A 22,930-nucleotide genomic window follows, 5' to 3' on the forward strand; every position below is an offset into this window, starting at 1 on the left:
CACATCTGAAGAGCTTCGTCAAAGTACTCCAGATCCTTCTCCATAGCATCAGTGTCAATGGAGCGAACATCAACAAAAAGATTCTTCTTGGCCTTGATCACATCAAAGTAGATGGAAAACTGAAAACGGTTCCAGAACGGGCGGTTGACCAAAGTGGGTTCTTGGTCCACCGCATAGGGGTTGCGGCGACGCTTCTCCCAAAACTCCTTCCTGGTCATCTCAGTCACAGTCTTCCCTTTTGGCTTGTTGGCGGCTCGCTTCGATTGCTGAGGAGGTGGAGGAACACTTGCAAAAGCACTTACTGGAGACAGTTGGGTGCTCGAGGAACCACCGGCAGGCTCTGAGGTGCGGTAGCGTTTTGATGTGTCACGCCCGGGGTTGATACGGCGACCTTGCTGCTCGAAATGGTCATCACCTGGAGCCAAACACAAAAACAACGCGAAACAACCAGAAAGAACGAGCATAAGCCAACAACACAACAAAAGATCAGGGTAAGGCAGGAGAATGATGGAAATTGGCATGCAGCGGTAGTACCGTGACCTGCACGCGCTAGTACCGCCCCAAGCGGTAGTACCGCCCCAAAGGGAGCGGTAGTACCGCTCTAGGTGAAGCGGTAGTACCGTTCCAAAGGGAGCGGTAGTACGGCTTGAGGCGGATAAACAGTAGTTTCAAAGCATGAGGCGGTGAAACAGTGGTTTCCTACTACCGTGGTCAGATCCGACACTACCGGCCTACCAAATTCAAAAATAATCCTACCAAACTCTAATCTAGATAGTCTAGTTGCCTTCTCCAATCAACTCAAGCCTAGATTTCGCCAAAAATCTAGAGATGCAACCACCATTGCCCCTAAGAAACAAGAACTAAAAGGAGACAAAACGAAAGAAAGAACGGGGGCAATACCGGCATCCATGGCAAGAGGACTTAGTGGGGATCGACTCCACCAAAGGAAATGGAGAGGGACGCCCCGGAGACGGAGATCCGCCAGAGCCCTCCCGCGGCGAGAGGAGGCTGGAGAGAGGAAGAGAAAAGAGGGGCGAAGTGAATGGGTATGGGGGAGAAGAAACCTCCCCCCTGCCCCCGACTTAACCCCCTGTTCTCGTCCCCCAGCGGTAGTACCGTGCTGGGGGGCGGTAGTACCGCTCACGAGCGGTAGTACCGCGCACCACCAGCGGTAGTACCGCCCAGCGCGCCACGGCAACTAAACAGACACGGCTTAGCTCGACGAAACGACAAAAAAACGGCAAACACACCAGCAAACGACCAAGACACACCTCTTCACAAGAGGGCGGCGGCCGAGGCCACCTATGTTTGAGTCAAAAGGTATGGCACCGCAAAGATTTTAACCTTGGGCCCATGACCAGAACTCGTCATTTAAGCACAAGTGCCATCTACAATAGCTAAAGTGAAAGACTTGATCAATTTATGCATAATGGGGGGAGGGAGAGTTCATTGAGAGAACAACACTCCCCCTATGTCCATGCCTACACCCAAACTAGACAACAAATTGAGCGTGGTAGGGTGTGCATGGTTTCAAGCAACATTGCTCGAATCAATGATATTTAGCTCATGCCTTAACTCGCGAAATCTTGCTTCATCCAAGGGCTTCATGAAAATATCTGCAAGGTTGTCATGAGTGTTGACATAGTTGAGCTCGATCTCTCCTCGCCTAATGTGATCCCGGATGAAGTGATACCGAATCTCAATATGCTTTGTCTTGAAGTGTTGCACTGGGTTGAGAGAAATCTTGATGGCACTTTCATTGTCACACCAAAGAGGCACTTTGTCACAAGTGACACCGTAATCCTTTAAAGTTTTCCTCATCCATAGAAGTTGTGCACAACAATTGCCGGTGGCGACATACTCCGCCTAAGTGGACGAGAGAGACACAGAACTTTGCTTTTTGGAAGACCAACTTACCAAAGAGCAACCAAGGAATTGGCACCCTCCGGAAGTGGACTTCCTATCCACTTTGTCTCCCGCCCAATCGGAATCCGAGTACCCTACAAGCTTGAAGTTTGATCCTCTTGGGTACCATAAGCCAAAGTTTGGGGTATGAGCCAAATATCGGAAGATTCGTTTGACTGCCACATAGTGACTTTCCTTAGGTGCGGCTTGAAACCATGCACAAATTCCCACACTCAACATGATGTCTGGTCTAGATGCACAAAGGTAAAGCAAGGAACCAATCATGGAACAATATACCTTTTGATCCACCACTTACCATTGGGATCTAAGTCAAGTTGGCACTTGGTGGGCATTGGAGTGGAGGCCGGCTTGACGTCACTTAGCTTGAATCTCTTGAGCATGTCTTGGGTGTATTTGGATTGATTGATGAAGGTTCCTTCTCTTCTTTGCTTCACTTTGAACCCTAGAAAGAACTTCAACTCTCCCATGGAGGACATCTCGAACTTTGAGGTCATGAGAGCGGCAAATTCCTCATTGAAAGCTTTGTTAGGAGAACCAAAGATAATATCATCAACATATAATTGACACACAAACAACTCCCCTTTGACCTTCTTAGTAAAAAGAGTGGGGCCGATTAGCCCAACTTCAAAACCACGATCTTGTAACAACTCGGTAAGGTGGTCATACCACGCACGTGGGGCTTGTTTAAGGCCATAGAGTGCCTTATCGAGTTGATACACATGATCGGGAAAGTAGGGATCCTTGAACCCGGGGGGTTGCTTGACGTAAACCAATTCATTAATGGGACCATTAAGAAAAGCACTCTTCACATCCATTTGTTGTAACTTAAAGTTATTATGAGAAGCATATGCAATCAACATGCGAATGGATTCAAGACGAGCAACGGGAGCAAAGGTTTCACCGTAGTCGATACCCTCGACTTGGGAGTAGCCTTGTGCTACCAAACGAGCCTTGTTGCGAATGATAATCCCATGGGCATCTTGCCTGTTCTTGAATATTCACTTGGTTCCAATGACATTATGGTTCCCCGTTGGCCTTGGCACCAATCTCCACACTTTGTTGCGCTCGAAGTTGTTGAGTTCTTCGTGCATGGCATTGAGCCAATCCGGATCTTCTAGCGCCTCATAGACCTTGTGGGGTTCCACAAAAGAGACAAATGCGTGATGCTCACAATAATTTGCTAATTGTCTACGAGTGCTTACCCCCTTTCTTAAGCTTCCAAGCACATTCGTCATGAGATGATCCTTGGTGGAGAGCTTGGAAGCAACCTTGGCGGCACGACGCTCTAATTCCTCCTCGGTGGTGAGTTGAGGAGCGGTTACTTGATCATCTTGAGCGCCGTCATGAACTTGTTCTTGATCTTGAACTTGCTCGGGGGAGAGAACTTGACCTTGGGCATCACTTGGTGTGTCAACACCGTCTTGAGTATGATCTTGCCCTTGGTCTTGTTCATGAGGTTGAGGGCCTTCACTTTGTTCTTCGGAAGCGTGTGGGCCTTGGGTTGGTGATGGCTCCACTTGAGTGGAGCATTGTCCTTCTCCTTCGGCCACAAGGGGTTCCTCAATGGGTAGGATGAAACCAACACCCATTCTTCTTATGGCTTGAGGAGGAATTTTATCACCTACATCACAAGTGCCACTTTGCTCCACTTGGGAGCCATTATTCTCATCAAACTCCACGTTACACGTCTCCTCAATAAGTCCCGTGGATTTATTGAGGACACTGTAAGCATGAGAGTTTGTAGCATAACCAACAAATATGCCCTCATAAGCTCTAGCCTCAAATTTAGACAACCGAACACCTTTCTTAAGAATGAAACACTTACACCTGAATACCCGGAAGTACTTGAGGTTGGGCTTGTTACCGGTGAGTATCTCATATGGGGTCTTGTTCAAGCCCTTGCGGAGGTAGAGCCGATTGGATGCATGACACACGGTGTTGATGGCTTCGGCCCAAAAGTTGTATGGAGACTTGAACTCCGCCATCATGATCCGTGCCGCATCCATCAACGTCCGGTTCTTCCTTTCCGCAACACCGTTTTGTTGAGGGATGTATGGTGCGGAATATTGATGCTTGATTCCCTCAACACTAAGAAATTCATCCAAGGTGTAGTTCTTGAACTCGGTGCCGTTATCACTTCTTATTGTCAAGATCTTTGCATTGTGTTGACGTTGTGCTTCATTTGCAAAGTCAATGACGGTTTGTTGGGTCTCGCTCTTCCTCTTGAAGAAATACACCCATATGTACCTTGAGTAGTCATCCACAATCACCAAGCAATACTTCCTACCTCCAAGACTATCGAAGGATGGGGGCCCAAAAAGATCCATGTGAAGGAGCTCCAAGGGCCTCCTTGAATAAATGATAGTCGTGGGAGGGTGAGCCTTCTCATGTAGTTTCCTTCGATACAGGCACTACAAGCACGATCTTTAGCAAAACTAACATTCGTTAGTCCACGGACATGGTCTCTCCTGAGAAGACTTTGCAAAGATCTCATATTGACATGGGCTAAACGGCGATGCCAAAGCCATCCCACATCAACTTTAGCCATTAGGCATGTCGCGGTCTTAGTGGGTCGCTCCGAAAAGTTAATCACATATAGACCGTTCTCGACATGCCCAACAAAAGCTACTTTAAGAGTCTTGCTCCACAAGAGGGCCACGGTATCGATATCAAAGAAAGTGGCAAAGCCCATGATTGCAAGTTGACGAACGGAAAGTAAATTGTATGCAAGGGACTCAACAAGCATGACCTTCTCGATCATGAGATCATGATAGATGACCACCTTGCCAAGTCCCAATACCTTAGAGGATGAGGCGTCACCCCACTCGACATTGGTGGGCATAGATAGAACTTTGTGCACGTCCACCACCAAGTCCTTGCTTCCGGTCATATGATTTGTTGCTCCACTATTGAGCAACCATGATCCACCTCCGGAAGCAAAAACCTTGTTGGTGGCTTTAGCCATGAGGCACTTGGCGGTGATGTTCTCGTTGGGTGAGTCGAAGAGAGACACCCGTGACGTTGTTGCAATGGCAACGGAGGCCATGGCAACCGACTCATCATCTTCATCATCGTCATCATCCTCATTGTACTCTTCTTGCACAACCAAGGCCTTGGGAGGAGTCTTCTTGGTGAAGTTGTTCTTGTTGGGGAACGACTTGGCCTTGTCCTTTCGGATGAGTTTGCCACCATTGTCTTCCCTCTTCTCATACGGGCATTCCGCAACGAAATGACTCACGTTGCCGCAATTGTAGCAAGTTCTTACACGTTGCTTGCCCCTTGTGCCACTCGAGTTGTTTTTGCTAAAGTTGGGCCTCGAGTTTTTCTTGCTCCAAAATTGCCTTGAAGCAAGTGCCATGTGTTCATGATATGCATACTTTGTATCTTCGGGGTTGCTCTCCTCTTCTTCCTCTTCTTCTTCTTCCACGGTGAGCTTGGCCTTCAATGCAAGGTTAGGCTTCTTTGCCCGTTGAGAACGAAGCACCGCATTGTCGGCGGTCTTGTCCAAAATGTTCATGGCCACAAACTCATCCAACACTTCGCTTGAGGTCAAAGTGTGGAAGTCCGGTCTTTGACGAATGACGGAGGACATGGCCTTGTGGTAGGGCATCATTGCCTTGAGGAATTTGCGCTTGATCCAATTGTCATCCGTGTCCTTGCTCCCGTGATCTCGTAGTGAGACCGCGAGTTTGGTTACTCTCCGATAAAGCTCACGAGGTTCTTCATCTTCCTTCATTGCAAACTCATCGGCCTCATCTTGTACCACTTCATAGTTGGAGCGTTGAATGCTTGCGCTTCCCCGGTAGAGAGACACGACACAATGCCATGCATCTTTGGCCAAGGTGAAGGGACGAAGATGAGGTAGGTCTTCGGGTGGAATTGCATCTTGAATGATGAAGAGAGCATTCTCATTGAATTGATTGTCCGTGGCTTCTCGAGGAGTTAAGTTGCTTGGATCATGTGGATAGAAACCTTCTTCAATGATTCTCCAAAGGTTAGTGTTCACATGATTTAAATGACGTTTAAAGCGGTAAACCCAAGAATCAAAATCCTCATTTTTCACAATCTTAGGGGGAGGACCGGCATGATTCAAATGAGTGGAAGGAACCGGTCCACCATAAACAAGTGGTGGTTCCACATGGGCAAAGATGTCGGTGCCATTCTTGCCACTAGAAGAAGGAGCCTTTTCACTACTAGCTTCCCCCTTGTCGGGGATAGCATCCGACACCTTGTTGGCGGGATCACCCACTTTCAATGGTGCGGTGGAAAGTTTAAGCCCCTCAAGAAATTTAGTAAACATGCTTTCAACTTCGGTCGTCATGGAGGTTTTCAATGTCTCCAAGGCCACATTGAACTCCTCACGAGAGACCGAAGTTCCCCATCTCCCGTAGACGAGATCGGATTCACACCGGAGTGTTCCTCCACACCGTCTACGGTATCAACCATACTCTTTGGACGGTAAAGTCCTTAATAAAGAGACGAGGCTCTGATATCAATTGAAAGGATCGATATGGTTGACTAGAGGGGGGGTGAATAGGCAACTACCAATTTTTAGCTTTTCTTTACCAAATTAAACTTTGCATCAAAGTAGGTTGTCTAGATGTGCAACTAGGTGAGCAACCTATATGATGCAATAACACCAAGCATACAAGCAAGCAAGGGTACAAACAATAAAGAGCTTGCACAAGTAAAGGTAAGAGATAACCAAGAGTGGAACCGGTGGAGACGGGGATGTGTTACCGAAGTTCCTTCCTTTTGAGGGGAAGTACGTCTTCGTTGGAGCGGTGTGGAGGCACAATGCTCCCCAAGAAGCCACTAGGGCCACCGTATTCTCCTCACGCCCTCACACAATGCGAGATGCCGTGATTCCACTATTGGTGCCCTTGAAGGCGGCGACCGAACCTTTGCAAACAAGGTTGGGGCAAACTCCACAACTTAATCGGAGGCTCCGAACAAGACCACGAAGCTTCACCACAATGGAATATGTCTCCGAGGTGACCTCAACCGTCTAGGGTGCTCAAACACCCAAGAGTAACAAGATCCGCTAGGGATGAGTGGGGGAATCGAAAATCCCTTGGTGGAAGTGTAGATCGGGGCCTTCTCAACCACTCCCGAGCAAATCAACAAATTTGATTGGCTAGAGAGATAGATCGGGCGGAAATGAAGCTTGGCGTATTTAATGGAGCTTGAGCAATAAATGGAGCTTGGGGGAGGAAGAGGTAGGTGAGAGGAGGAAGGGGACTCCCTTTTATAGTGGGGGCAACAATCCCGTTGCCCCCCCCCACCAACCAGCCCCGCACAGGGCGGTACTACCGCTGAGAGGGGGCGGTACTACCGCCAGGCGATGGTACTGCCGCGCCACCCAGCGGTACTGCCGCGCTGAGGAGACTTAGTAGGGAATGGACCCCAATTGCGGTACTACCACGGTGGTAGGGCGGTACTACCGCTCCTGGAACGGTACTACCGCCACTACAACCGTGACTAGTGCCGCAAAACCCGACACGAGAAAAAGACCTCTCGAATCGAGGCGGTAGGACCCAGACTACCCAGCGATACTACGGCAGTGGGGTCAAGGGCGGTAGTACCGCTGTGGAGCGGTACTGCCGCTTGTGACCCTTCGGCCGTAGTACCGCAGGCAGTGCGGTACTACCGCTGGGGCAAGAGAGAGAGAGAGAGAAGGGATCTCTCAAATATGCTGAGGACACGGCGGAGGTGCCAGGCCCCCAGGGGGACTACTGCTGTGGAGCCAAGGGCGGTACTACCGCTGCGGAGCGGTACTGCCGCTTGGCTCCTCAGCGGTACTACCACTGGGTGCGCGGTACTAGCGCTTAGACCCAGACAGGACAAGGAAGAGAGGAGAGATCTCTTCAATGGAAAGGAAATGCTCGGAGGGTGAGAAGCAGATGTGTACGTGATGATTCCACCCATGCAAAACCCCAGCGGACCCCCTCTTGATAGTACGGTGCCCTCTACGCAACTAGTCCACCGAGAAAGAAACGAAAGAGCTACACCGCCTTGAAATACACTCCGAGGGGAAGAAAGCGTCTCGTGCCAGGGGAGAATCTGTGAATTATTCAAAGCACAAGATTAGTCCGCAAACATGTTGTCATCAATCACCAAAACTACCTTGAGAGAGATATGCCGTAACACTTGTCACCCTCATGATGACTCTCTGGCTATATGGATAGCAAGGCGGAAGGCCATCCATGAGCCTATTCTCCAAAGTCCTCTTGCCACACGTATGATCGTTCAATGCTTCATTGCTGAATTGAAGAGCATCAAGAATGCCCCTAGACCAATGAGACCTACTCCTGTAGCAAACGTTCAACAACACCAGGTTTGGACGCCTCCTCCGGCAGGGAGATTTAAGATCATTGTGGACGGAGGGCTCTCCCGAGATGGCTCCATGGGCACATCCTCTGTTGTATGCCGTGATAACAAGGGCCTTTACTTAGGGTCCTTGGCGATGAAACACTAGCATGTTGAGAAGCGCAAGCACTTGCCCAAGACCTGAATCTGGGAAGAAGCATCATCGCATGTGATGGTAAAAGTATTGTCAATGATATAAAGCATGGCTCTCGAGGCAAGAACGGCATAATAGTTCAAGAGATCAATGTGAATCAACAACTTTTGAAGCATGTGATATCATCTTCGAAGGTAGGGACATAGATAAAGAAGCTCATAGCTTGGTTAAATTTTTGGTTTATCTTAACCAGGGTTGCCACTTGTGGCTAGGCTAACCACATGACCATTTTTGTATTCCTTTGAACTTCCATTTAATCAATAAAGTGCCCTTTACCCATAAAAACCCTATTTGTTGGCCCATTTCACTAAAATATTACGTCTGCTACCTCGATTCATGGAAGCAACGCCCATCTTCTTTATTGTCTACCCTAAGAATAGACGGGACTGAAGGGGGCTCGAGGGGTCCTGGAGTGCCTTGCTTCTATGTTAAATCTGCCATTGCTCCAGATAGGTCATTTTTGCTGGAGAATGTCCTTCTAGATGTCTTCGTCGTGATGTTGTTTCATGTAACTGGTCTCGGTTGTGTCAGGTTCCTTTTCAACCAAGAATGGTGTGCCAGGGGTATAGGCCTCTCTTTATTGTGCCCCTTGTGAGGAAGGGCGCTCATTCCGTTGCCGAGTCTAGACTTACTTCTTGTTTTTAATATTATCACTAACTCTTCTGGTTGGCTTGTTTAGACAAATCCAAATACTCACGGATCAATGTAGAACCAGCTGAGTTCGTGAAATCCAACAAGGTAAATGATGTTAACAGTTTACCTCTCATAGGTAAATATAGATGGTCCATGCCACTTGTGTCCACTGTATTTCTTCTGACTACAAGCCATAGATTTTATAAGTCAAGTCACGTACGTACCAGATTATTCCACTTAGATTTTATAAGTCAAGTCACGTACGTACCAGATTATTCCACCGCGATGGGCAAGACTACAGTTGTTTTATATAAGAAAGATAGGATAATAAGCAGTTTACCATTCTTCAATCAAGTATGCAAAATTTTGACTCCTCAACTATTTAAATTGTACATGTTCACACTCTTGTATATATATTAGTTTTAGTATATTAAACCGGCTAAGATAGGAGCGCCCCCTCTTTTTGGGGTTTTTTTTGTGTTGAAGGCTATGCGAGTTTAACATGTGGCAGCCAATAAACAATGTTCTCAAATAAACAGTAACTATGCTCATAAATTAAGTATGTAAGTGATCTTTTGTAAACAGTAATCACAGATGCACAATAAGCGGATGTGAACGGTGACTGCGGGTGAACAGGTTGTGTTCGAACAGTACTTCATATGAACAGTGTTTCAAAAAAAATGCAAACACACTTTAAAAAATTGGTGCGTACAATGATTACCAGTTAACATTATTTCCATATGTACCATATTTTTAGAAACAAAAATACAAATCAAATTTTGAAAAGAACTGAGATGTTGACACATTAAAGACAAGGGACCTTCTAGGTTCATGCAAATGTTCATACTCAGATGACATCCGAGAAGCTCGATATAAAAAATTCAGAGCTCAAATAGCTTTCTCTTTTCCCTTTTTTTTCTCCCCTCTGTGATTTATGTTAGAACTACACGTGTTTATTCAGTTGGCCTCCGCTTTAAATAAGTCTACCCGCTAAGGTAGTTCGTCCCTCATAATTTGGGGGATTAGAGCATCTACAACCGCAATACCCAAAAGCCGTCTCCAAACACCTGCGGACGCGCCCGGACAGTGACCGGACCACCACAACAGAAACGTCCTCCAAAACCATGAAACTCAAATCATACCTCAGATCCATAATACCCATGCAAATAAAAACCTATGTACTACGTACATAGGTCAAACTACTTAGCGTCGGTGATCTCGGCAATCTCCGTGTCCGGCAATGGGTAGATGGGCAAGTGTAAAAGCACCTCCGTCTGTGGAAGCTTTGGCACCTACTCCGCCTCTGCCTTCGCGTCCAGTTCGGCGAGCAGCACCTCCGTCGCCGTCAGTTCTTGCAGGATGAACTACCAGTTCGCCTTGACGTAAGCCTTGTCCTGGATGGACTCGAGGATGGCAGTCTGCTCCGGCATCTCTACGTTTGGGCAGCCTCGTACTCTACCTCCGCATCTGTCATGGTGAAGCTCGCAACCGGCAACGCCTTCTCCTCTGGCTCCGTCGCCTCCTCCTCCATGGGCTCTGCTTCCGTCGGCTACTCCCCCTCCTCCTCCTCCCCCGCCTGCTCCTGCTCCAACGGCTCCTGCAAATCCGGAAGAAGGACGACAGCCAAACGAGTAGCCCGCCTCACCTGGATCTGCTCCAGCAGCTACACACTCCGCTTCGGAGTAAGCATGGCGTAGGTGGTGATCCAGTGCCTCGGCATCGCAAGCGGTGGACGAAAGTGGAAGTGCCGGCGGCGAAGAGAAGAAAGTGGAAGAAATGGGGCGGGCTAGGATTCTGTTGCCGCTGTTCGGCTTAAATAGCCAGCTTCCTCCCTCGGGCGGCACGCCGAAGCGCCGCCACGCGGCGTGAAACGGAGGAGGCGCCCGTTGGACCAGTGGTCTCTTCACATCCCTGCATGGGCCCTATCGGCCAGTCCTACATGGCGGGCATGCCCGGGCATGTCCGGGCCTCCCCGTATCAGCCCCGGATACGGCGAGTGTCGGTCAGTCGGGCATTTGGCCCGCCTATGGGGAGCACGGTTGGGTGGCGTTTTTCCATCGGGCAACTCGTCCAGGCGTTTGGGGCGGGCATGGGTTCGGTTGTAGATGATCTTATACATGATTTCTAACATATGGACGCGTGTTACATTTTACCATCGGTTTGTTCATGGCTTTACATGGTAGTTTGCTGTCATTTTTTGTTGTCCAACGGTTTGGTTGGTTCACTGTTATATGTATATGTGGTGCTCTCTGGTTTTGTTATTCTTTCTTTTTGTTGACATGTCTTTCTTTGATCAGATCGTGGACATGCTCGGTTGTCACCACAAGTTCTATGTGGTCTCGTATTATTTGCAAGGCTCTGGTGAAGTCCAAGCCGCTCCAATGTTGTGCATGCCAATAAAAAGGCTCCACCTTAGCCCTGCTTCTTCCCCACTGATGCACTAATTCTTACGCCGCGTATCGTCATGCTCAGCATCCCTACACTCATCGCAACGGCCATCCTCACATCACTGTCGTCGGCATCCTATATGTGCCTGTCACCCATGGAGTCGGCCGAGATCTCCTCTGCGCACAACCCCTTTCGTGTTCTCCACCAACGTCAGGCTCCACGCCACAGCCATCGTCCGGCTCTCACCGAGCTGCACCAGGCTCCACTCTGGGTGGAATGGAGGCATGTATACATCAATACATGGAGGGATACTCTCCGTCCATCCACCACACTGAAACTTCTGACCTCTCATCGCACGCCATCGTTGACATCCACACCATGGCCACGGAGTCGTGGCCTCCGCCACGCTCTTTGGGCGCATGACTCCCTCAACGCGCGCTATCCTCAATTTGCTTGTTGGTGTGGTGCTGGTGCCTTACCTCTTGTCCTGCGCATCCATCGGTCTGGCGTAGTACTACGCGCACACGGCAGTGCAGGCGATGAGATACACCCTGGGGCCGGTCGGGTTCACGTTGGGGCTGGTGATGGGGACAATGTTCGCCGCCCATGTGCCAACTCGACCTCTCCCTACCACATGCTACCTCTCTCAGACCTCCCTGGATCCACAACAATCTGCACCGAGCGCTACTGGTGTGGGGCGGGAAGCAGACACCAAGTTGTGGATGCGCGCTATCTTTCCTTTTTTTGATGCTTTTACTGCTTTGTGATGATTTACCTGCAGGGTTACGTGTATCTTTCCTTTTTTTGATGCTTTTACTGCTTTGTGATGATTTACCTGCAGGGTTACGTGGATCTAAGGGGCGTTTCTTTGTTTTACGAATACAAAAGCCTTCCTGAAGCATACACCACTTCACAACTCCTCTCTTTATAAACCTCCTCTAGAAAATGCTCTCTCGGATCCTATATCTCTCAATCGACAGGTCAAAAAAGAAAAGAAAAAAAATGCATTGACGGTGGAGGCGACAAGGGCAAAGCAGCGGCGGCGTGCCCAGAGCGGCAGCGCAGCAGCAGGACTGCGGCCTCTCCAGTCTCGACCCCGCCCTCTCCCCCGACTTCTAGTGGATTAGCCGACGACGACCGTCGGTAGAGGAGTTGTGACTCGCAAAGGGGGTCGCGTGCGGTGGAGACAAGCACTGGGTGTAGGGACATCGTCCGCTGCTTGGGAACAACCCGAAGAAGCCTCAACGAGCGCTAGAAACCGTTCCCAACTACTCCCAGGCCCCTCCTCAGTCCCAATCATTTTTATTTCTCCTAGTAATGATCATAGTCGACAACATACCCTATATTCCATTCTTCAATCAATAATGCAAATTTTGACGCACTTGCTCCACCAACTATTTAAAATTTGAGGGTTCATAGCTGACATCATAACCCATGTGACAATAATATATCGTGTTCATTACTGTTTTCACAAGATCGGATAAATTAATGTTGGTTTATAATTCATATATATATAGAGAGAGAAATTAATAATGAAAAATCCCGAAATATTTGCCTAACATAGAGTATGATGGTCTTCAATAAATGATGTTAATTGTCCCTAAGTTCCAGTTTGTAGTAAAGGGACCTAAGGATGTTAATTGTCTGCAATCGAGGTAAGAAATGGCAATCAGCATGTCCTTGGGATTCATAAAGGAGTGGACTTGTCTTCATTATTTTTATAAAATAAAATATCAAATACAATTGTTCTGCCCCTGTTTTCCCATTTTACACATCTCAGTGTGAGGCTAGTGGGCCGGTCCAATACTGTCGTTGCCTCTGGCATGAATCCCCCCGCCCTGTCTCTATATATTTGTTCTTATCGGTTTTCACTATTTTAATCGGTTTTTTGTTGTTTGCTTTCTTTTTTCTATGGTATTCTTTGTTTCTTTCTTCTATTTTCGTGGGTTTTCTTTGTTTTTCTATTTTAAACACATGCCTACTTTTTTCAATACACATTGTGCTTTTTCTCATATTTTTTGTAGGCAAATCAAAAAGCTTTATTCAGACAAAGGCATTTCCCGGACAATCAGCTAGGAGGCTAGTCGCTAGAAAGTTGGGAGTTTCATCAAGCTAGCTTTCGGTCTCATTCAATGTGGGAGCGTGCTTAGCAGAAAGATGAGCTCGTAGGTTTGCTGACATATTTACATGTTGAATATATTAAAAAAATAGTGCTCTATTTCTAACATGATAGAGATAGGAGCCACAAGTGAACGAGAAATGTGACGAGTGTTCTAGAGTGTCACCAACTACAGGCAGTCTACCTCCTTTGTCACCTACGTGAATCCTCAAAACATTGTGAAACAAACACCATCGTGCAATGAAAAGATTTCAGCTATCAGTGGGTCAGACATACCCAAGTATGGTTTGGACCAAGCACCAAGCATGGCCGAAGACGAGTGTGCAACACCTCCCTCACCACCCCGGCCATCAGTAAAAAAAATAATGCCCCGTCGGTGGTGATCTTGATAATACCCGGATCAGGGGTCCACCAGTCGAAACCCGACAAGACAGCGGGGGTCTTCCGAGGAATATGAAGGGGAGCAAGCGCCTCCTTTGTTAATCTGATTGTAGTGGTAGAACCCCTTTCATCTTCGCCATGCTTCAGACAATTACGAGAATGCCAAATAGCCCACATAATAGTGATTATCTTCACTCATTTTTCTAATTCATGGATAGCATTTTTTTGATACACTGAATTTTTTTCAAAATATATGACATATATTTTTAAATACATGTTTTCAAATATATTTTTAATACATTTTACACATTGTTCAATTACACATTGAATTTTGTTTAATGGCATGAAACATTTGCTTAAACTATGCGCACATGTTTTACATTGTATAAACATTTTCTTAAATGTCATTAACATATATTTAAAATGCATGAACATTTTCTAAAAGCCTCACGTGCATTTTTTCGAATGGTTCAAAACATTTTTTGAAATATTTGAACCTTTTTACAGTGGATAATTTTTTTAAAAAATGTCTCTAATATTTTTTCAAATGCGTGATTTTAAAAAAATCTCACAAATTCTTGAAACACGTGAACAATTTCAAAATGTTGCATACATTTGTTTTAGTGCTATCAGCAATTTTTGAACAACGCAAACATTTTCTCTACATTATATGAAAGCTAAATGCATTTTTATAACATCAAGGAAAATGTTTTTACATTTTGAAATATAAATAAAGTAATAAAAACATCTGTGTTAAAGAGCCAGCAGTCCTCCCACGTCACCTCACTACAAACGAAGTATACGTGACAGTTATTTATCGCATTAAGCAATGCTACAGATTAAGTCTCGCGTCGAGCACTACAGTATGAGGCCGGGCAGATCAATCCTGCGATCTCCTCGTCGCCTGGCGGCGTTGCTAAGCACTGAACTGAGCTCGAGTTCATGTACAGTTGGTAAGGCATGACCTATTAGAATGGAATGAGTCGGCTTTTACACATTTTTCCTTTTTTTCTTTGATTTTTTTCTTTCTTGTTTTTCAATGTTTTTTCGTTTTATTTTTCTATTTTATTTTTTCTTATTTTCTTGTTTTGGTTTCTTTTTTCTTCGCCATTTTTTGTTATTCTTTTTCGGTTTTCATTTTTTGCTTTTGCTTTGTTTCTTTTTGTTTTTCATTCTACATTCTTATATACATGATCAACCTTTTTCCAAATACTTGTTCAAAACTTTTCAAATACTTGTTCAATATATTTCAAACACTTATTTAACTTTTTTTATATACATGGTCAACATTTTTTAAAATACTTGTGCAACATTTTTAAAATACTTGTTCAACATTTTTCAAATGCTTGATTAACATTTTTTAAAATTCTTGTTACATGTTCAATATTTTTCGAACGCTTGATTAACATTTTTCGAACGCTTGATTAACATTTTTCAAATACTTGTTCAACATTTCTTCAAATACTTGTTCAATATTTTTTTAATGCTTGTTCAACATTTTTTTGAACGCTTGATCAACATTTTTCAAATACTTGTTCAACATTTCTCTGAATGCAACATTAAAAAGTTCAAATACTTGTTCAGAATTTTTCAAATACTTATTCAACTTTTTTTGAATGCTTGATTACATTTTCAAATACCTGTTCAATATTTTCCAAATGTTTTTGCAGAGTTTTTTTGTAATATATATGGGTCGGTGTTGAAAATGCACTTAGGTGCGCTACGTGCTGAACAAGGCTCTCTTAGTCATCTAGAAAAAGCAGCTGCCTTGAGAACACACCGTTGACAAAATTTACAATATTCTGTGTCTCTTACGAGATTATTATAAAAGACGAATACTCTTGCAAAGTCTAAGATGTAATAAGAGGAAGAAAAATATAGCCGATAGTGTCGACACATACAGATTAATCCAAGAATGTTCAGATTATTCATGTCGTCTGCTTGGTGTGGTGAGGCTAGAGTTTCTCGACGTGCGACAATATTTGGTGTCATGTGCTTCATGTCGATTCAAGGTTCAATGGCGACGACTGTGACTCTGGAGTGTTGATCCTTAGGGGCACATGTACGAAGACTTCTCAACTGTCATCGGTAGGCTGACTCCGATAGGATGGCGACGACAGCGACGGGTCGGCGGCTCGTTCTATTGGTGGTGGTCGTTCGATGGTACATGTCCCAGACGTAATTTTTACTATGCTTCGGGAGCTTTGCGGTCTCCTCCCTCCCCCCCCCCCCCCCCCCCCCCCCCCCCCCGGCTAGGGTCTTTTTTTCATCCAAACTCCACCGATGAGCCCATGGATTCACCTCCCATCTGTCCACGACTCCGGCGTCTGGTGGCGGGAAGGAGAATCCCGGTGTCTCCATTCCGGTTAGTAATTTAGGTTAGGTTTTTTTAGTCCTCGTAGTTACGGCGCTCAGGCGAATGGCGGCATTTCTTCTTTGAGTTTGTCTTCAGACTAATAGTCTATTTCTTATACCATATCTCTATCCCATGAAATTCTCGAGCCAAAAGATGGATGCATATGTTGCATTTCATTATGCTAAATGATATCAATTAAATGGTGTATCAATTCCATAAATTGCATATAGCAATAAATAAATCAGCAAAATTCTTTCTTCTATCTAAAATATTAGAAAGAGTGTACCCCGTCTTTGCATTTATTGTGATTCTTTGTCAACTACTATTCGAAATGGAATAGTTTTAGTTTTATTACTTCAATGAAATCCATTTTTTTCAAAAAGAAAATAAAAGACTATTTTGATTTCTATATAACTCTTATGTATCAGAATATGATTTTTTTTTTTTTTCTTCGTAAACAATATATCTTCTTGCTTACCATTTCCATCTTGGAACTTTTCTGGAACGAATCCACTTTTTTAGGAAGATGGACCATTTTGGGATAATGTACCTTGGTTTTTCTCGGAAAACCCTATAGTTCTTTATGGACCCTCTTATGCATTATGTTCGGTATCAAGGAAAGGCGATTCTTGCATCAAAATGCACTTTTTTTGAAAAAGAAATGTCAAGCCGGGTCCGGTAGGGGAGGGGCGACAGCGACGCGTCGGCGGCTCGTTTTGAAGGCAATAGTGGTCGTTCAGTGGTCTCGGAATGTCAATGTGATTTTTATTATGTTTAAAATGCTTTGTACTCTCGATGAACCTTTATAATCTTTTCCGTAAAACAAGGATTTGGATCGTTTTTCAGACAGAGAAAAACGCGCAAACATGCGACGGGATTCATGTGAAGGCAACCCGCTCGTCAGACGCTCCAGAGGAATGGAAAACAGCTGAGTCTAGTGAAACAGACAGAAGCGTGTTTTCGAAAAGAAAAGGTCAAATAGCAGCTGATAGGTCGGTAACACTCCCAGCAGAGCCAGGGCGTCAATCTGCAGCAAACCCGGCGTCGTCCGGTTTCAGATTATAGCAGCGTGCGCCGCGGCGCGTGTCTTCCTTGCGTCAACGGCGATACATACGCACGCAGTGACTCTGCAGGCAATGCAGGGGGGAAAGGAGTTTGTGCCGGAGTAGGGCGCACGGCGCACACGGTCCGGAGCCCAGACGACGTGCCGTCCGTTCGCGCGGCCGCGGCAACCTCACGGTGGCTTGCCTTCGTTGCCAACCTCGTCCTTCTAGTAGTGGCCAATGACAAAAGCCTTTTCTCCAAGCGTGTACATCGCCGCTGATCTCTTCGTAGGAAAAGGCATTCTCATCTTATTTTCTTTCTTCCCTTTCTGGCGGCCGGCGTCAGCCTTGTTTAGCGTTTGTTCTTCGTGCTTCACAAGGCACCACTGTCCCAAGCTTCCTAGAAGGGAGCATTAGCCTTGAGCCGCTATGATTAATTACCGAATGCACGTTATAATAATCTGATTAAAGAAAGAAGGCGCAGGGAGTAGATGTCTTATTAGCTGCGTTGAGCACGTAACATAAGGTTCGACGTCAGCCAAAAAATGACGGAGCAACAATAGATATCTGAGACGGCTGCGCCAACCTGGCAAATCATGGTGGACGAACGGTGCAGATGATGAGATGGATGACGAAAATGCATAGTCTGATCGGTCATCTCATCTCCCCGGCTGCTGCAATGGTGTATGGAACATTGGAACCGGTAAACAACACGTACGTACCCCTTGGTTCCTTCTGCGTTAAGTATTTAGATATGTACACGTCCCCGTCATACATATCCACTGCCCACTATACTGGCGTATACATATGTCGCACCGCTCCACCTTATCCATGCCAAATATGCCACGTATAGATGTTAGTGTTTTCTAGAGACCAGAATGCAAAAATGTGTACCTAGACTAGCTAGACTGGCGTATACATGCGTAGTTTTGAGACAAAAATGTGGTTCGCACGTCGCTGAGGGCTAACACCGTGTGACTACCAAGTCATCGTTCGTGTACATCTCCACTTAATTGTATTGCTCTTTCTGTTTGAAATACAGTTGTACTCCCTCCGTTTCTAAATATTTGTCTTTTTAGACATTTCAAATGGACTATTACATATAGATATATATAGACATATTTTAGAGTGTAGATTCACTCATTTTGTTTCGTATGTAGTCACTTGTTGAAATCTCTATAAAGACAAATATTTAGGAACGGATAGAGTATATACCATCGGTATTGTGCATTATTTGTCGTTCGTCGCTTACGGGGTCACAGTGATGCACACGCGTAGAGGCTGCGTGACGTCCGTTGGACCATTGAGCGGGCAAGTTCAAGGGCATACAATAGCACAGCAGGCTAGCTGTTCCATATTTCCACGGCAAAATACAGCTACTTGTGGAACGAGACCGTCCCACTAGTCACACAAGTTGAGATTAGAAATCGCATTATTTTGGTTGAATTTGCGTGCTGCTACGTCGAAGTCACGCCGAATGGCAACGATATAGGAGTATATTATTATAACTAGTTCAAGTTTAAAACCGTGAACAACTGGACGGATCAACGGTCACAACTTGTAGGCGCACGCCGGTCAGGGAGCCGAGGAAATTTCAGGGGACGTGATAAAATGAGAAGACTAATCCAACTGGTGGGGTTGTTCCTCAGATTACTAACTTACGTCAAATTAGATGACTCAACTTTATACTAACTTTAGTATAAAGTTAGGTCATCTATTTTGAAACAGGAGGAGTATATAGAAAAGTGGTAGCACCCACCGTAGATAGTACATAGGAGTACATACTACTATGTCAACAAAAACAAACAAACCCAGTCAACCATTGGTAAAGAGTTAGGTAAGGTCGTCAATAATAAGAGAAATTGATGTGAATGTGAAGGCTCGAATTGAACAGCAAACTTGTCGTTCAACAATGCACGGCACGTGAGACCAATAAATAACACCAAAAGACAAATTTTACTACTCACCCAGTATCACATGTATACTTTTGAAGGATTTGATGCAATATCGCCATCACAGGTAGGCATGTAGTACAACCTACTGTAAATAAATTGTGCACATCGTTGAATGAAGCTCCCAAAGTTTCCCCCGCAAAAAAAAATTTGTACACACGCAAACAGGGTCGGCTCTGGGGGTAGGCCACCTTGGCCTGGGCCAAGGGCCCCGGTCTGGGGGGAGGGGCCATCATCAGATACATATAAGACTATACATCTATGTTGCTGAAAAAAATGAATCAGTACAGGCCCAGCCCAACTATGGGAGAGGAAAAGGCACGACGCCTGGCATACTACATCGATCGATTCGATCGATTGAATCGCATCTCGGCATCTGCGTCTGGTCCTGGTCGCCTCGGGGGCTCGTCGGCCTCCGCCTACTGCTCTCTCTGTCTCTCGAAGACTCGCACGGATGCCCGGCCGGCCGGCCGCCGGCTGCTGTAATGCCCTTTAATCCTTGATTCCGTGATTCCCGTCTTGATTTTCTTGGTACGGTTGATTTTCTTGCTTTCTTGGCATAAACGTATTTATTTTTTCAGTTTCATCATCTTTCTAGTCGTATTGATCTATTGATTTTTTTGCAGCTTTAGGATTTAGGTGTTACAATGACGAAACCCAAGTCCGGTGCTGCGAAAAGGAAACAAAAAAAAACTTTAGGATTTCGTGAAGAATTGAAGCATTATTGTCTATGAATTAGAATTTGGATCTATTTAAGGTAATCAAACTAGCAGGGAAATATTGTTTCTCATATTTAATATTTTTCTACTTTGTTAGTCTTTCTTTCCTGATATGACATAGTCTGCGTGATTATCAATTTTTTATATGTTATATGTCTCAGAATAACAAAATATGATTGGATATGCGTACATATATATTATCTATAAGGGCCCTTTTTTCAACTTGACCAAGGGCCCCGAAAAACATAGAGCCGGCCCTGACGCAAAAGGTACAAACACACACATTCTCCAGAAAGCTCTCCCGTTTTTCATGCTCTCTCTTGTGGAGAAAACGAGAATCACAATGGCTGCCAACCAAGGAAAAGGAGAGATACTATTCCAAGGGACCACCAGTTGAGATTTATAATAAGCTAAACATTTGGATCTTCGTGGGAAAAAAGCAAGCGGTCGTCAGGGCAACTCCAACGGGTTGACTCAAACAAACACAAAGTATGTTCTTCTTTTGTCCGTTTAGGTGACCAAATGCACATACGTCTACCCCATATCCGTCATTCCATGGGCAGTGCATACAATGGGGCGGTCCATTTAGCCCTCCCTAGCTGTTTTTTAATTAATTTATCATTTTGGCCATACAATCTTGATTGAAATGAACAAATAAGTCACATAGTCTACATCAAAATAGGTCACATAGTTTACATCTAAATAAATAAATAAATCACATGGTTTACAACCAAATGGAACTAAAATTGTAGCAAATAAATTGAAAGAAAATGAGAAGACAGAACTATTGGTTTCCTATGTGAGTCCACGATACTCAACCAAGTCATGTTTGAAGTTGAATGTGAATTGTCTGGGCACGCATTTCATGGTGAAATTAGATGAATTATGCAAACATTGCCGCTCCACCCTTGGGCAGAATCACTTCCTTATGCGCAAAACACATTTTTTAAGGCACCTTAATTTTCCATAGATGAATAGACTAGGGATTCGTCCATTATTAATGAAGTCCACATATATAGATTTAACTGAGAACACGCCTGAAACTGAAAGTTTTCATTGGAATACATTTGTGACTTATTAGACAGATTGACCTCCATCAACCTACGCACTAAATCCAGCCTTCTATCCCATCAACCTCCATCATATGATTCGCGTTCGGTACTTTGATAATCTGGTATGTGGGTGGACCGGTGCTTGGGTACTGCCCTTACTTGGACAAGCATCCCACTTATGATTAACCTCTATTGCAAGCATCCGCAACTACAACAAAAGTATTAAGGTAAACCTAACCATAGCATGAAACATATGGATCCAAATCAGCCCCTTACGAAGCAACGCATAAACTAGGGTTTAAGCTTCTGTCACTCTAGCAACCCATCATCTACTTATTACTTTCCAATGCCTCCCTCTAGGCCCAAACAATGGTGAAGTGCCATGTAGTCGACGTTCACATGACACCACTAGATGAGAGACAAGATACATCTCATCAAAATATCGAACGAATACCAAATTCACATGACTACTTATAGCAAGACTTTTTCCATGTCCTCAGGAACAAACGTAACTACTCACAAAGCATATTCACGTTCATAATCAGAGGGATATTAATATGCATAATGGATCTGAACATATGATCTTCCACCAAGTAAACCAACTAGCATCAACTACAAGGAGTAATCAGCAATACTAGCAACCCACAGGTACCAATCTGAGGTTTGGATACAAAGATTGGATACAAGAGATGAACTAGGGTTTGAGATGAGATGGTGCTGGTGAAGATGTTGATGGAGATTGACTCCCTCCCTATGAGAGGATCGTTGGTGATGATTTCCCCCTCTCGGAGAGAAGTTTCCTCGGCAGAACAGCTCCGTCGAAGCCCTAGATTGGTTCCGCCTCGTGGCGGCGGAGTTTCGTCCTGTGAGCTTTCTTATGATTTTTTCTCGGACGAAAGACCTCATATAGCATAAGATGGGCATCGGAGGGCCACCAGGGGGCCCACAAGGCAGGGGGCGCGCCCAGGGGGGTAGGGCACGCCCCCACCCTCGTGGCCAGGGTGTGGCCTCCCTCTGGAACTTTTTCGCTCAGTATTTTTTATATATTCTGGAAATAACTTCCGTGAAGTTTCAGGATTTTTGGAGCTGTGCAGAATATGTCTCTAATATTTGCTCCTTTTCCAGTCCAGAATTCCAGCTGCCGGCATTTTTCCTCTTCGTGCAAACCTTGTAAAATAAAAGAGAATAGGCATAAGTATTGTGACATAATGTGTAATAACAGCTCATAATGCAATAAATATCGATATAAAAGTATGATGCAAAATGGACGTATCAACTCCCCCAAGATTAGACCTCGCTTGTCCTCAAGCGGAAACCGATATCAAAAAATATGTCCACATGTTTAGAGATAGAGGTGTCGATAAAATAAAATACGGACACGAGGGCATCATAATCATTCTTAGAACAACCCATATACATATTGTCATATGATTTCTTATGCTAAAGTAACAATTCAATCACAATTTTTCGATATCGGCTCAGGGAGGTAGGGCGCGCCCCCCACCCTCGTGGCCAGGGTGTGGCCCCCCTCTGGAACTTTCTTCGCTCAGTATTTTTATATACTAGATGATACCCGGCGCGGTGCTGCGGAACTCTTAGCTATAAAGGTTTTGTTGTAAAAATAGAATATTATGCTGAATTTGTCATAGTATGTTTTCTGATGGCTTCCTGTACTGCAAATTATTTCCCGCACATTATAATTTGAAATCGTCATACATCTAACTGAAAAGGGTGTTTTGATGGCATATACTTGAGCATAAAGTAACCGCAACAAAAGTAAGGAATTAGCATAAGGCTCTTTGAATGCCCCAAACGGAAAAAATTAGGCTTGCCTACGA

This window comes from Triticum urartu, chromosome 3, assembly GCF_003073215.2.
Source record: "Triticum urartu cultivar G1812 chromosome 3, Tu2.1, whole genome shotgun sequence".
NCBI lineage: Eukaryota > Viridiplantae > Streptophyta > Magnoliopsida > Poales > Poaceae > Triticum > Triticum urartu.